Source organism: Manis pentadactyla, chromosome 3, assembly GCF_030020395.1.
Source record: "Manis pentadactyla isolate mManPen7 chromosome 3, mManPen7.hap1, whole genome shotgun sequence".
Lineage (NCBI taxonomy): Eukaryota > Metazoa > Chordata > Mammalia > Pholidota > Manidae > Manis > Manis pentadactyla.
The window spans coordinates 74542516-74555215 of NC_080021.1; the positions used below are offsets into that span (position 1 = coordinate 74542516).

At 38.5% G+C, this 12700-nt stretch overlaps 1 pseudogene; it reads left to right on the forward strand.

Annotated features, from left to right (window-relative positions):
* The first annotated feature begins 11224 nt into the window (after positions 1-11224).
* LOC118923580 (probable G-protein coupled receptor 160) lies at positions 11225-12440 on the forward strand (annotated as a pseudogene).
* The last annotated feature ends 260 nt before the right edge of the window (positions 12441-12700 follow it).

Genomic DNA, 12700 nt, shown 5'->3' on the forward strand with positions numbered 1-12700 from the left:
CTTAAAGTTCTACTATGACTTCTCAACATATTACATTTAAATCCAAATTTCTAATCTTGGCCTGGACAACCTTCCATCACTTTCTGACTGCATCAGCTTTGCTGCACCCACTGCTAGAGTCAGGGCAAAACTATTCATTCCCACCGTGCCACACTTCCTCTTGGGTCGGGGCCCTTGCTGTCTTCCCTCCACGGGGACGGGGGCTCCCCTGCCCCCACTCCATACCACACAGGACAGAGACTGAGGCAGCACTTTCTTTGTGCAGCTTCTATCTATATATCTAGAAACTACATCACAAATAGATCATGTTTTTCATAGGAAAATAATGAGGAAGTTATGACCAAGAATTTCACAGCAGATAAATCATAGACACGAGAAAAATGTTTTGAAAGCAAGGATATGTCCACGATAAATGCCTATAAGCATTGTAATGGATGCTGAAATACTACAAAGTTGTAACTCCTCGTTATTCAATGTATAAATTAAGTACCTGGTAAAAAAAATAGTTTTCTCTGTGATGAATCTGATCCACATTCAACCAGGAAGCTAAAATCAGCTCATAACATTAATTACCTGTTATTTTTATTGCTTCAGATTTACAAGTTTGGCAAAAAAATAATTTGAAATGCCCAGATCTCTGCAAAAAGCTGCTGATGGTAGCTTGTACTTAGGTCATTTTTAGTAACTTTCTTGGCATCAACAAAAGATAGTGAAGATTTTCAAATATTGTGTTTCTCCTATTGAGAAGCATCTTTAAAAACAAAGCTAGTGCAACATTTTCCTTTTCATAGTTGCCTATGTCATTGACTTATTCAAAATCACAAGTATGAATACTTAGTGCTTAACTAGAATGCTGACTTACTAACACCTGCTTATGTGACTTCAGGAAAATTGTTATGCTTAACAATGTTATATACCAATATTTTTCTTACCAATAATTGATATAGTTTCTAATTATAAAGTTATTTGAATAAACAGAAATAGAAATGAGGGTCAGACAAAAGAAGGGAAATCACTTTTCTTATTCAAACATAGAGTGGGTGATTTATATCAGAGAGGGTGAGTAGGCCCCTCTTGTGTGCCACCCCTGATCGGCTGGAAGAGGCCACTGCACTGTGACGAGGACATTCCTGAGGCCACCTATGGGCCCCCCATAGCAGAATACCCAGATCATTCGGTGAGGTCTGCCAAAGTCGCACACTAGGATATGGCAGCAGATCTGCCATTATTTGGCAATTTCTGGACAAGTTTATGGTTGTCAGTGATTCTTTTAAGGGTCTTCATCGTTTGGGCATAATTTCTCACTGTGCAGTGACAAATACTTTGCAAATAATGAATTATCTCATCTGGTATATGTATTCATTGATACCTCTGGTTTGAACTATTTTAGTAAATATAGTCCCCTCACTTCCTTTGTCTGACATCTTGAAAAATCTGAGCATAGTTCCTGACCTCACCTAGCTGCGTGTCCTTTAGATGAGAAAACCTTCATCAAGTAACTAAACAAATAATGACATAATTGTTGATATGCTGTGCTCTACCAAGGAACAGCATAGCACACAGTGGGAAGTATCTGACCTGTGCTGTCAGGTCTGACTGACGGCTGTGCCTCATCTCCTGAATTGGAAGGTACTCTATGTATCCTTTGACTCACACTTGCTTTCCCACATAGGAAGTACCGAATGTTTATTCATTGATTTATTTCAAGCCACCATTACCGTAACAGACCTCTGCTCTGTTAAAATACTGAGTAATACTATTTTATTGATTGCATACCTTCTGACAGTTGCAATGTGCACACATGCCTTATTCTCATACCTCTACAGTTTTAATAGTCTGAAAGCAATAGTGAAAATAATGTATTCTTGTCTAGGTGCAGCAGTTTAGATTTTGTAATAGTTAGAGCTGCCAATTTGGAAATGCACACAATGAGTTATCTAAAGCCTTTGCAGAACTAAGTTGATATATCAATCAAGATGCTAAGAGAGACTAAGCTTCTAAAAAGCACCACTGATCTGATTATTGTTTGCAGCTATAGCATATGGGAACTGTTCTTAGAAATGAAAAAGAAAAGTTCTTTTAGTTTTAGTTTTATGTTTCTTGGTGGAGTCAATGACAATGGCTGGATAACATGTTGACTCGCTGCAGTGTTGAAATTCTGCATCCTTCAGTTGACTTTAGTACAAGATTCAACACATGAGCTGAAGGCTTTGTGTATATTCAGAAGAAAATAGTGATTGCACCAAGAGTCTTATTGAATGAAGTTATTCAATATTTTATATTATCACAGAAGGGATACTTATAAAAAATAGATAATTTTAAGAAATCATTTTACATATATTGCACTCTCTTTTGGTTTAAGATTTTCTTTAAAAATCCTGAGCTTTGTACATCTTATCCACTTATTTTGGCTCCTAAATAGTATATTATTTAATTGATAAAATTTTTTATTTATATTAACCCACTATGGGATGATTTAGGCATTTATAATTTTTTTCCACTCTTACAGATTTGTGGTAAAAAATCCTTATATAGACACAGTGCATAGCTAGTTTCTCTGGCACCAAGGAATAGCCAGAAAAAAAAAGTTGCAAAAGAATGGGCACAGTAGGATACAATTGACATAAACTTTTATTACACTAAATGTTTCAGTTTTGACTGAAGAAAAGCACAAAAGTACATGGGAATGATTTCTAGCTTCAGGATGGCAGTAACCTTTGGGGAGTGAGGGACATAGAAGGGATGGAGACTTAGCTATATCTTTATCTTTTCTGCTTTAAAATGAAACAAAAACAAACAAAAAATGTGGTAATGTCTGTTGAGTCTTGATGATGTTATATAGGTGTCTGTTTTATTGTTTCCCATACTTTTCTTGAAGTGTTTCATAATTTACAAAATAGTCTTAAATTATATGACCAAGTTTAGGAAACTTTAAGAAAACCCAAATGTGTTATAAGTGCATTAGTCACATATAAGAGGATCTATTAGCATACACATCTAATTTCCTCATTTGAATGAAGTTAGCTATGCATTTTTAAATCACAACCATGAAAAAATTGACATGTAAGAATAGGGTTCACAAAGTAAAGGAATTAAACAATGTTTATTGGGTTTAAGAGTGCACCCCTCAAAAAAAAGTGTATATCCACCTAGAACCACAGAATATGACTGTGTTTGGAAACAGGTATTTTGCAGATATAATTAGTTAATATGAGTTCATATTGGATTAGGATGGATCTTAAATTCAATTTCTAGTGTCCTAATAAGAGGAGAGGTCACACACACACACACACACACACACACACACACACACACACACACATAGAGGGAAGATGGACACATGCAGATATCTGAAGCAGAAATTTTTAGAGTGATGAGGCACAAGTCAAGGAAGGCCAAGGATTTCCAGCAACCACCGAAAAGCAGGAAAAGGCATGGAAAGGGTCTTCTCTGTCCTCCGGAGGAAGCATCCAACACCTTTATACTGGATTTCTAGCCTTCAGAGCTATGAAGAACGTTTCTGTTGTTTTAAGGCCCTCATTTTGTGATACCTGGTTACACCAGCCACAGGAAACCAATATTTACACTTTGGGTTCACTGGTTGTTGGATCTGGAACTAGGGCTGTTTTACTTTCCCATGATCAGGAAAATGAGTCTTATAGGTCCTGTCAACAATAGTCTATCTCATTTCCAGGATTAGCAAACTAGGTTACAGGCAGCCCTCCACTCAGATGAGAAGGAAGCTTTCTGTATCATTAATTCCACAGAAAATCAGAAATGAGCCAGAGATAAAACACAAAGAAAATCAGAGCAGATCTGGGAAGAAACACAGGGCAATTCTGGGAGCCTGTGTCATGAGACGCAAATCCTGCTGCAGTTGGGCTGCAGCTGGCTGACCTGCATTTGAAATGTGGGGAGTCGCAGTTTCCTCATCTGGAATATATCTTCTTGAGAGTTAAATGAAATAACATATACAGACCTTGGCACTGTAAAAGTTAGGTTTCTCTCCAGGTATGAAAGAAAACAAAATTGGAGATGAGATGAACCAATCCAGAGTCTTTATCTGAAGCTCTATCTTAGAAGGCATGATAGCTAATTTTATGTGTCTATTTGGTTAGGTCTCACTACCCAGATATTGGACCTAACATTAATCTAGATGTTTCTGTAAAGATTTTTTTTAAAGATAATATTAACACTTAAATCAGTAGACTTTGAGTAAAGCAGATTACATTACTCTTCATGTTGTGGGTTGGCCTTATCCAATCAGTTGATGGCCTGAATAAAGATGTATCTCCCTGGAGAAGGGAGAATTCTGCCTCCAGAGATCTTCAGACTCAATCTGCAACACCAGCTCTTTCCTGGGTCTCCATCTTGCTGTCCTACACTGTAGATTTTGGACTTCGTAAGCTTTACAATTGCATAAAATAAATTCCAATTCCTTAAAATCTTTCTCTATCTCTCTGTGTGTGTCGCTGTCTCTGTCTCTTTGTCTGTCTCTCTCCATATAGACAGAGATACAGATATAAATATAGATCTCTTTGTTGGTTCTGTTCTCCAGAATCTGGAAATTCTAACTAATACAGAAGGGATTCAAGAAAAACTCAAAATGAATTTCTTCTGAGACCGGATAATGAGGGTGGTGTGCAGAGTTGATTAGTGGTGTAGATACTTAGATCCCGAAAATATTCCTCAATTTTTAAGGTAATTATTTGCAGGTGGGCTGGTATTGTTATTTGCTTCATGTCCGTAGGCATAGCGGAAGCCTGGCTATTCAGACCCTGATGCCATTAACAACTAGAAACACTGGGTTAGCTTTTCTATTGCAAAATTACAGAATGATAGCTTCCCTTGCTGGTATTTACAGTGTAAGGTTCTCTTTGTGATAAAATATGTGTATATATATATATAAATCTTCAGGCGATTCATTTTTGAAATTAAATAAGAACCATTTAGCCAGCATATTTTATCTGCTGATATGCTTGCTAACTGCTGCCCTTTAATTCTTCTATTGTTCAAATTAAATACCTTGCAGTCATTCAGAAACTGAATCATGTTGCCACATCTTCCCATTGCCAAAACTGTTAATTAGCTCCTGGCAGGTCTGAATATCTGAGAAGATTACAAGGAGGATTTCTAATTGCATACTGAAGTACAGCAAGTTGCTTAGATGTCTTTTGCTCAGCATTTACAATTTCTACACCATTTAGATTTTCAGTTTTCTGATAGAAAATAGAAAACTTTACATTTCATATTACTGCTGGTGGCATCATCATTCTTTTAGCTGGATAAAAGGAAAGCAAAAATTGGATCTTATTGAAGCAAACAGCTCTATAAAATCTGAAGAGGACTTCTCTAAAGAAGGTGGTTAACATAACATTTATTCTTATTGTTACTGATACCTTCAAAGAAGTCAGATTTGAAGGGTTTCTTGGAAAAGTCTTCTTTCCTTTGAAAGCAAAATAAAGTTTATTGTTTTTATATTTATACTGGCATTCAAGAACTTCAGTAGTTTTTTAACTTGGCAGGTAGATTTCTCTGACCATTTTACCTCCAACTTTTCTTCTCTATATACATAATGCGACATTTAAATAGAACTTCTGGGGATGTTTTTTTCCAAATTATTTTCATTATAGCTCAACTCAATTTTTTTCTCCTTTCTGAATCCTTTCAGGGCTTCCCACTATTTTTTTTCTTTCAATTTTGAAATCCTGTGTTGTGTAGTATCTGTACTTGCCACTTGTCACTTCTTAGTTTCAAGCAAGTCTATTGTCATAATTCTCAGTCAGTCTTTTCTGCTTATTGAGAATAGAAATCATGTCCTTTGTCTTCTTTTTGGATTATGTTGTTTGATATTTCATAGGTAAATAAGAAAACAATCCTGTTGTTCTCAAAGCCATCTTTCTTTCTAGACTCAGAAGACCTTTTCTAAAAGGTAGTATATTCAAAATCTTTTTCCCCAAGTCCTTTAATAATTTTTCTTTGGATTCTGCATCTATCCATAGATAGTCCAACTCAATTGTCCATAGAAAAAATATGAAAATTTGGAATCTAAAATAAAATAATCTTGTACTTCTCTGTGTTATTTAAGTCTCTTCTAGACACATTGGGTGGTAGAGATACTTGTTCCAAGGGTTGTCTATCTTCTAAAGAAACAATGTCCAGGCATAGTGATCAGAGGGAGAGTTAGTATCCAGAAGAGATAGAGAGACTAGTATACTGGACAAAGCATAGACACAAGAGAATCTATAGGAATCATGTTGATCAAGGAAGTCTCCTGAAGTAGATCAGAAGGAGGGTGTCAGGAAACAAGAACTCAACCATATCAGCTCCTGCTCAGGATACCATGTAGGCTGGAATTCAAGTCATGGCCCCAAAATAGTAGTTGGAGAACCATCTGAAAGAAGGCTAGCTAGGAGGGGATTAACACCACAGCCCAGTCCTGTGATGTGGAAGAACCCAAAATCATCAAAGAAACACTAGACCTTGGAGCCCACCTAAGTATACAGATATGGAGGCTGGCTGGCAGCTAAGCTGTTAGGAATGAAGTTAATTTGCTCTCTGGTCGTCCTGTAGCAGTCAGTGAATATAGGAGAGCAGGAGTGGAAAACGGAGCATTCTTAAGCTTCACAACAATGGACTAGACAAAGAAGGGGAAATAATGCACAGATGACTGTACTACTGCTGGTTACCTCTTTCCTCTGATGGACACTCATCACTAGCAGTTGGGCTCAGAAATCTGCATGTTTCACCAGAGTTCGAAAAGCACTACAGCAACACTTCTAACCAAAAGCTCCTTTTATCTGTTTGTTAGACTTTAGAAGTTCACAAGTATTATAGCATGAGAACAATGCATGGAAAGTTCTTGTCACTGAAGGCCCTATGGTCTCCCATCTCTCTGAAGTGTACAGGTCATGCTGTATTTGTGTGCATGGTGCTCTTCATAAACAGGTTGATTTAATAGAAACGTCATGCTAGAGTTATCAGCAGATACTAAAGAGTGGAGCTAAAGAGTATCAAAAGTGTAGCTTATTAAAGAGTTGCATAAAGGTGTGGTCACCTCCTCTGCAGACAAATCATGGTTCTGCCCTATGTCTTACTGAGGAACTTGGTCAAATTAATCAAACTCTGTGTCTCAATTTATTCAACTGTAACAATATGTATTTACAAGGCTGAAATGAGACTAAAATGACACTAAGTAATGGGCTCAGAAGTGTGCCTGGCACAGAGTAAACACTCTGTGAACACTTATTACCACTGTAGATTGCAGTTAGGATATTTTAAGTAGACTTGCATTAGCAACGTGGTAAAGCTTTTTGCTTCTGTGTTCCAGGATCGCTGAGAAGGCTGACATTTTTAGAACCAGTACAATGATACTTATTTCAGATGAACTCTGGGCCACTGAGAAATAGATTTATGGACACATAGGGAAGTATCAAGAGAGTAACTTACTTTTTCTTTCTGATGGGATTTGAAACAGACACGTCTGCACATTTGAAGACTTACGCGATGGAAGAAGTGAATGACCCCTGTACGTTTGTTTACACATTGCTATGAGTGTGAAATTTGTAGAGTAGATGTATATTTCTCTAGTAGTTCTAAAAATACATGAAATGTTTCCTTCATTTCCCCCTTTTCTCTTTGGTAATTTATGTGTTACTTTCCTCTCTTTGTCCCTGTCTCCTTTCACCTTCTTTCATAAATAATACACTTCTTTTCACTGTCATCCTAATGGGGTCATGGAGACTTTAAACTAAACTGATACAGCTATAAAGGGGGAAATGACAGGCAAAGGAATACCCCATAGCTTTAGGAAGGAAAGAGATGTGGTTTGACTGCCAATATAGAGGCAGCTTTGATTGAGGTGAAACATAGGAAAAATCCAAGAAAATCAGAGAAAATTATCACAGATCTCCTGGGCAAAGGGGAAAATGTTCCTGCCTGAGGATGGGGAGGAAAGAGCTGGGTAAAATGTTAGAATATCAACCAAATGGGGGAATACAGTGGAGCTCATCCAGGTGGAAGCACAGGCTTTGTAGGGGTCAAGGGCAGCAACCCCCAAATGTGCCACTTTGGCACAGAAACAGCCAGTGCAAGACCACTCTGACCTCCCTTTTTTCCTCTGAAAGCAGAAAATAAATCTCACGTGTGAAATGTATCTTCCCCGAACCAGGAGACAAAGAGACAACTTTATCGCCAGAGAGGGAATTCAGGGCAAAGACAGCTGTAAACAAACCTTGTTACTTTCACTAACTTACCAATCAAAACTTTTGAATATACATTTTCTTTGTCCTACGAACTGCTCACAGATTTATTGTCACTTTGTCTATAAAGAATGAAAACAGCCTGCCTTTGTCATTTTCTTTAGGTCTCAATTTCACTATTAGGCCTCTGTGTGTATGTAATTAAACCTTTTTTTGGCTTATGTTTTTTTCTGTTAACCTGTCTTGTGAATGATTCTTAGACTAGCAGGGAGAAACTTAAAGGGAAAAGGAAAATTTTTCCTCCCCAATAGCAACTTGCCAGGGCTGAAATGAGGGTAAGGATGAATGGAGATTTACATACTCACCTGCACTCACACAGTACACACATTTTAAAGGTCCCCTGACAAACACAGCATTAAGAGCGTACCTGTGCTTTCCTGGCAGGGAGGAATGTTACCTCATTCCTGTGAGTGGGGTAAATGGGGAGCAATGAGCTTTCTCTGTGCAAGCCACTGTAGAGGCAGCCTTGGGAAAGAGCAGCCTGAGTATTATTTCACAGTTCCCAGAAATTAGGCCCTGATAGATTTGCCCAGTGCACTCCATTTTGCATACCCCATCATGTACTGAGACTTCTTGTGTGTGGGTTCTGCAGGTGACCTGCAGACAGGGTTCTATCCCCTATACTCAGACTGATTTATTTGCTTTCCAAGGATACTGTTGCTCACATGCTGGCCATGAGCCAAGGATACAGTTTCCATGTGGGTGGTATTCAAAGGCTATGATGTTTAAATACTACTAACACTGTATGATATTGGATTTAGAAGGATGTAGTCTTCATGTGAACACTGCAGAAGGACACTTCAGATATGTTTCAGGTTCCGAGAAGCACCACTGAGAAGCAAAAATAACTGGGAAATTGGTGATGAACGAAGGGAGTGCAGGAACTCAGTGGAGAAGCATAGAGAATAATTGTGATACTAAATGTAATGTATACAAAGGGAGAAAATCACAAAACAAATCGAGGGTAGTCCAAAAATTATGGAATATAACAAAGGGTGTAGGGGAAGAGAAGAAGGACAATACCCCTCTGGTAAACCAGGAACTCGGCAACTACGAAAGAAAAGCTGTTAGTGTGGGGAAGTTGGGGTTCCTATGGCCAGGATCCTCACTGAACTTAAACCACCTGATGATGTAACTGGCCTGTTGCTGGGCTGCCATTTCCACACCCATAGGCAATAAGCTATTGTTGCGCTATATAGAGAGCTCGGCCCAGTGCTCTGGGCGGAGGCAGAGACTCCTGTGCTCGACCTACTGTCGGAGAACAAGCAGAGTAATAAACCCTTTCACCCCAAAGAACGTTTTGCTGTCCATTTCTTTGGTCACACTGAATCCATAGCGAACTTGCCCGGGGCTGAAACCCATTGGCAAGAAATATTTCTTTGCCTAACATGAATCCAATCTAGAGGAATGAACTAGCATTCGTATAAAGAAAAATATGATTCTTTTTTATTTTAATGGATCTTAGGAGAGCTATAAAATACCAGCATTATGCACTGAACCTCACTGAAGGAATATGAACACTGACAAGGAGAAATAGTAAAAAAAGAGTGTCAATGTTTCATTGTAGTTTATGTGTAATACACTATGATTAAAGATGGAAAATAATCTGACTTTTGTGGACATAAGACCTTATTATATCTGAGATTCTCCTATGACCTGCAAGAGAAATTGTTGCATAGGAAACAAACAAGACTGGAGAAAGAACAGCTCACAAAATATGCATACATGCTGTGTGTATTTGGGGGAGAAAACTATGCAAAAATGAAATCGCATTAGGCTAGTAAGAAAAAACGTCATCTAAGACCAAGGTAATACTTGGTACTAATGAGAAAAATATCACAGAACAGACACTTCTCTAAAGAAGATGTAAAATTGGCAACAAGCCCATGAAAAGATTGTTAATATAAGTCTTCAGGGAAATGTAAATCAAAGCTACAATGGGATACTACTTCACTCCCACTAGGATGGCTAGAATCAAACAGTCAGATAACAACAACTATTGGCAAAGATGTGGAGAAATGGTAACCCTTGTACCTTATTAATGGAAATATAAAATGGGGCAGCCATTTAAAGAAACAGTTGGGCCTTTTCTCAAAGGATTAAACATAGAGTTGCTATTGGATCCAACAATTCCTTTCCAAGGTAGATCCCCAAGAGAGATTAGAATATACGTCCTCACAAAAACTTATACACAAACATTTCTAACAGCATCATTCATAATATTGATGCCTGTTCTTGTTCACAGAGTGGAAGAATGAACTTCCCAAACAGTCAAGCTAGGAGAGCAAGGCAGAGATTTTTATTTAGAGATAAAGCAAAAAGACAGAGCTCCTGAGCCAGGAGGGGACAAGAGAGCCCCAGGGTGGTGCATTGTCTAGGGGTTTTATAGGCAGTTGAGAGACTAAGGGCTAGGGATGTACACCTGCTAAGTGGTCCTAAAATGTTTACCCTTTGAAGAAACATTAAGTTTCCTCTCTTGATTTCCTCCTAGGATAGCAGCTTCCTGGTCTGGGAGCATATCACTCACGACTGCCTGCTTTGCTCCCAAGGTGGACTGAGTTATTGTCTGTTTGTTAAGCAACTTTATAACTAATTGGGGTTTAAGATGGAATTCTTCATGTTCTTACTATGTTGTTTTGGGCTTGCTTGCTACATTGCCCAAGTTTCAACAAATCATTTGGTTAGGGCTGGAAGAGAAAAGCAGCTCCTGGGAAAAGTTAGAAAAATAAGCTGGCATCCCCCTCAGCAGGCCAAAGCAAATAGCTTGCTTTGTTTTTCTCCAGAGCCCCTCACCCTACTCTGTCTACGCCCATGGTCCCTGTCTCGATATTATCTTCAAAAGATGAAAACAAGTCCAACATTCAACAGAAAAATGGATAAGTTCGGTATATTGACCGCACTTCCTGGTCACCTGGGGTGGTGAGGGTGGGGGTCCCTGCTGGCCTCCTGGTCTTCCCTCGGGAATGCGCGGGGCGGGGCGGAGCCGTGCGGGCACGCCGGGCTCCCAGCCCGACTTCGGTGGTCCCCTGGGCCGGGAGGAACAGGTGCCTGGGCTGCGTCCTCGCCGTCCTAGTCTAGCTGGCGCCCAGCGCCGGGGATGCGGAGCGAGGGCCAGGAGCCCCGCGCCTCGGCTGACCCCAGGAGGTGCCGTCAGGGCCCGCCCCAGCACTCCGGAGGCGACCTCCTTTCTGTACCAGTTACATCAAACAAACCAGCTCCTAGATGGTAACTGTCATATTATTCTTGATTATACTTGGGAAAATATTACTAAATATCTTCACACTAGGAATGAGAAGAAAAAACAACTATCAAAATTTTATGGAATATTTTTGCATTTCACTAGCATTCATTGATCTTTTACATTTGGTAAACATTTCCATTATATCCTATTTCAGGGATTTTGTACTTTTAGGCATTAGGTTTACTAAACAAACACCACATCTGCCTATTTACTCAAATGATTTATTTTACTTTCAGCGTTTTGCATTATCCTGTTTTCCTGATAGCTTGTATAGATTACTGCCTGAATTTCTCTAAAACCACCAAGCTTCCATTGAAGTGTCAAAAATTATTTTATTTCTTTACAGTAATTTTAATTTGGATTTCAGTCCTTACTTATTTTTTAGGAGATCCAGCTATCTACCAAAGCCTGAAAGCACAGGATGTTTATTCCTATCAATGTCCTTTCTACGTTAGCATTCAGAGTTACTGACTGTCATTTTCCATGGTGATGGTTTTATTTAGGGCTTTTATAACCTCTTGGTCAGAAGTTATTGCCTTGGTACAGGCTGTTAGGATAGCTTCCTACATGAATGAGACTATCCTATATTGTCCCTTTTCATCTCACTCCAGTTATACTATGAGCTCTAAAAAAAAACACTCTTGCCCAAGTTCATTATCTGTTTTCTCGGTACATGGTCACCATTTGTACTACTTCAAGTAATTATCCTCTTACTTAAAGTACAGATTCCAGCATATATTGAGTTAAATGTTCCATGGTTGTACTTTGTCAATTGTTTCCTCGTTGCCACAATGTATTGGTTTAATTGTCAAAAGCTTGACGTAAGAGAGACTGCATTACCTGGGGATCCGTTTGTCAACTGGAAATGCTGCTTCATTCCATTTACAATTCCTAATTTTGAGCAAATTGAAAAGCTTTTATCAATAATAATTTGTTAATATGTTGCCACATTAAAATTAAAGCTTATACCTACAGTAAAAACCATAGTTTTATAATGATTAGTTACAACATAAAAAGAATGAAAGGGGGAGCCTAGTAAACATAATGTTCTTCATGTAATTGTAGATTAATGATACCAAAAAAAAGGAATGAACTGAAGCTTTCCCCCAACTTCTGCACTCCCACTTCCATATCTTTTCAGAATGTGTCTTTTGGGACTATGCTATTGGTTTGTTTGTTTTTTTTTTTTTTTAAACAA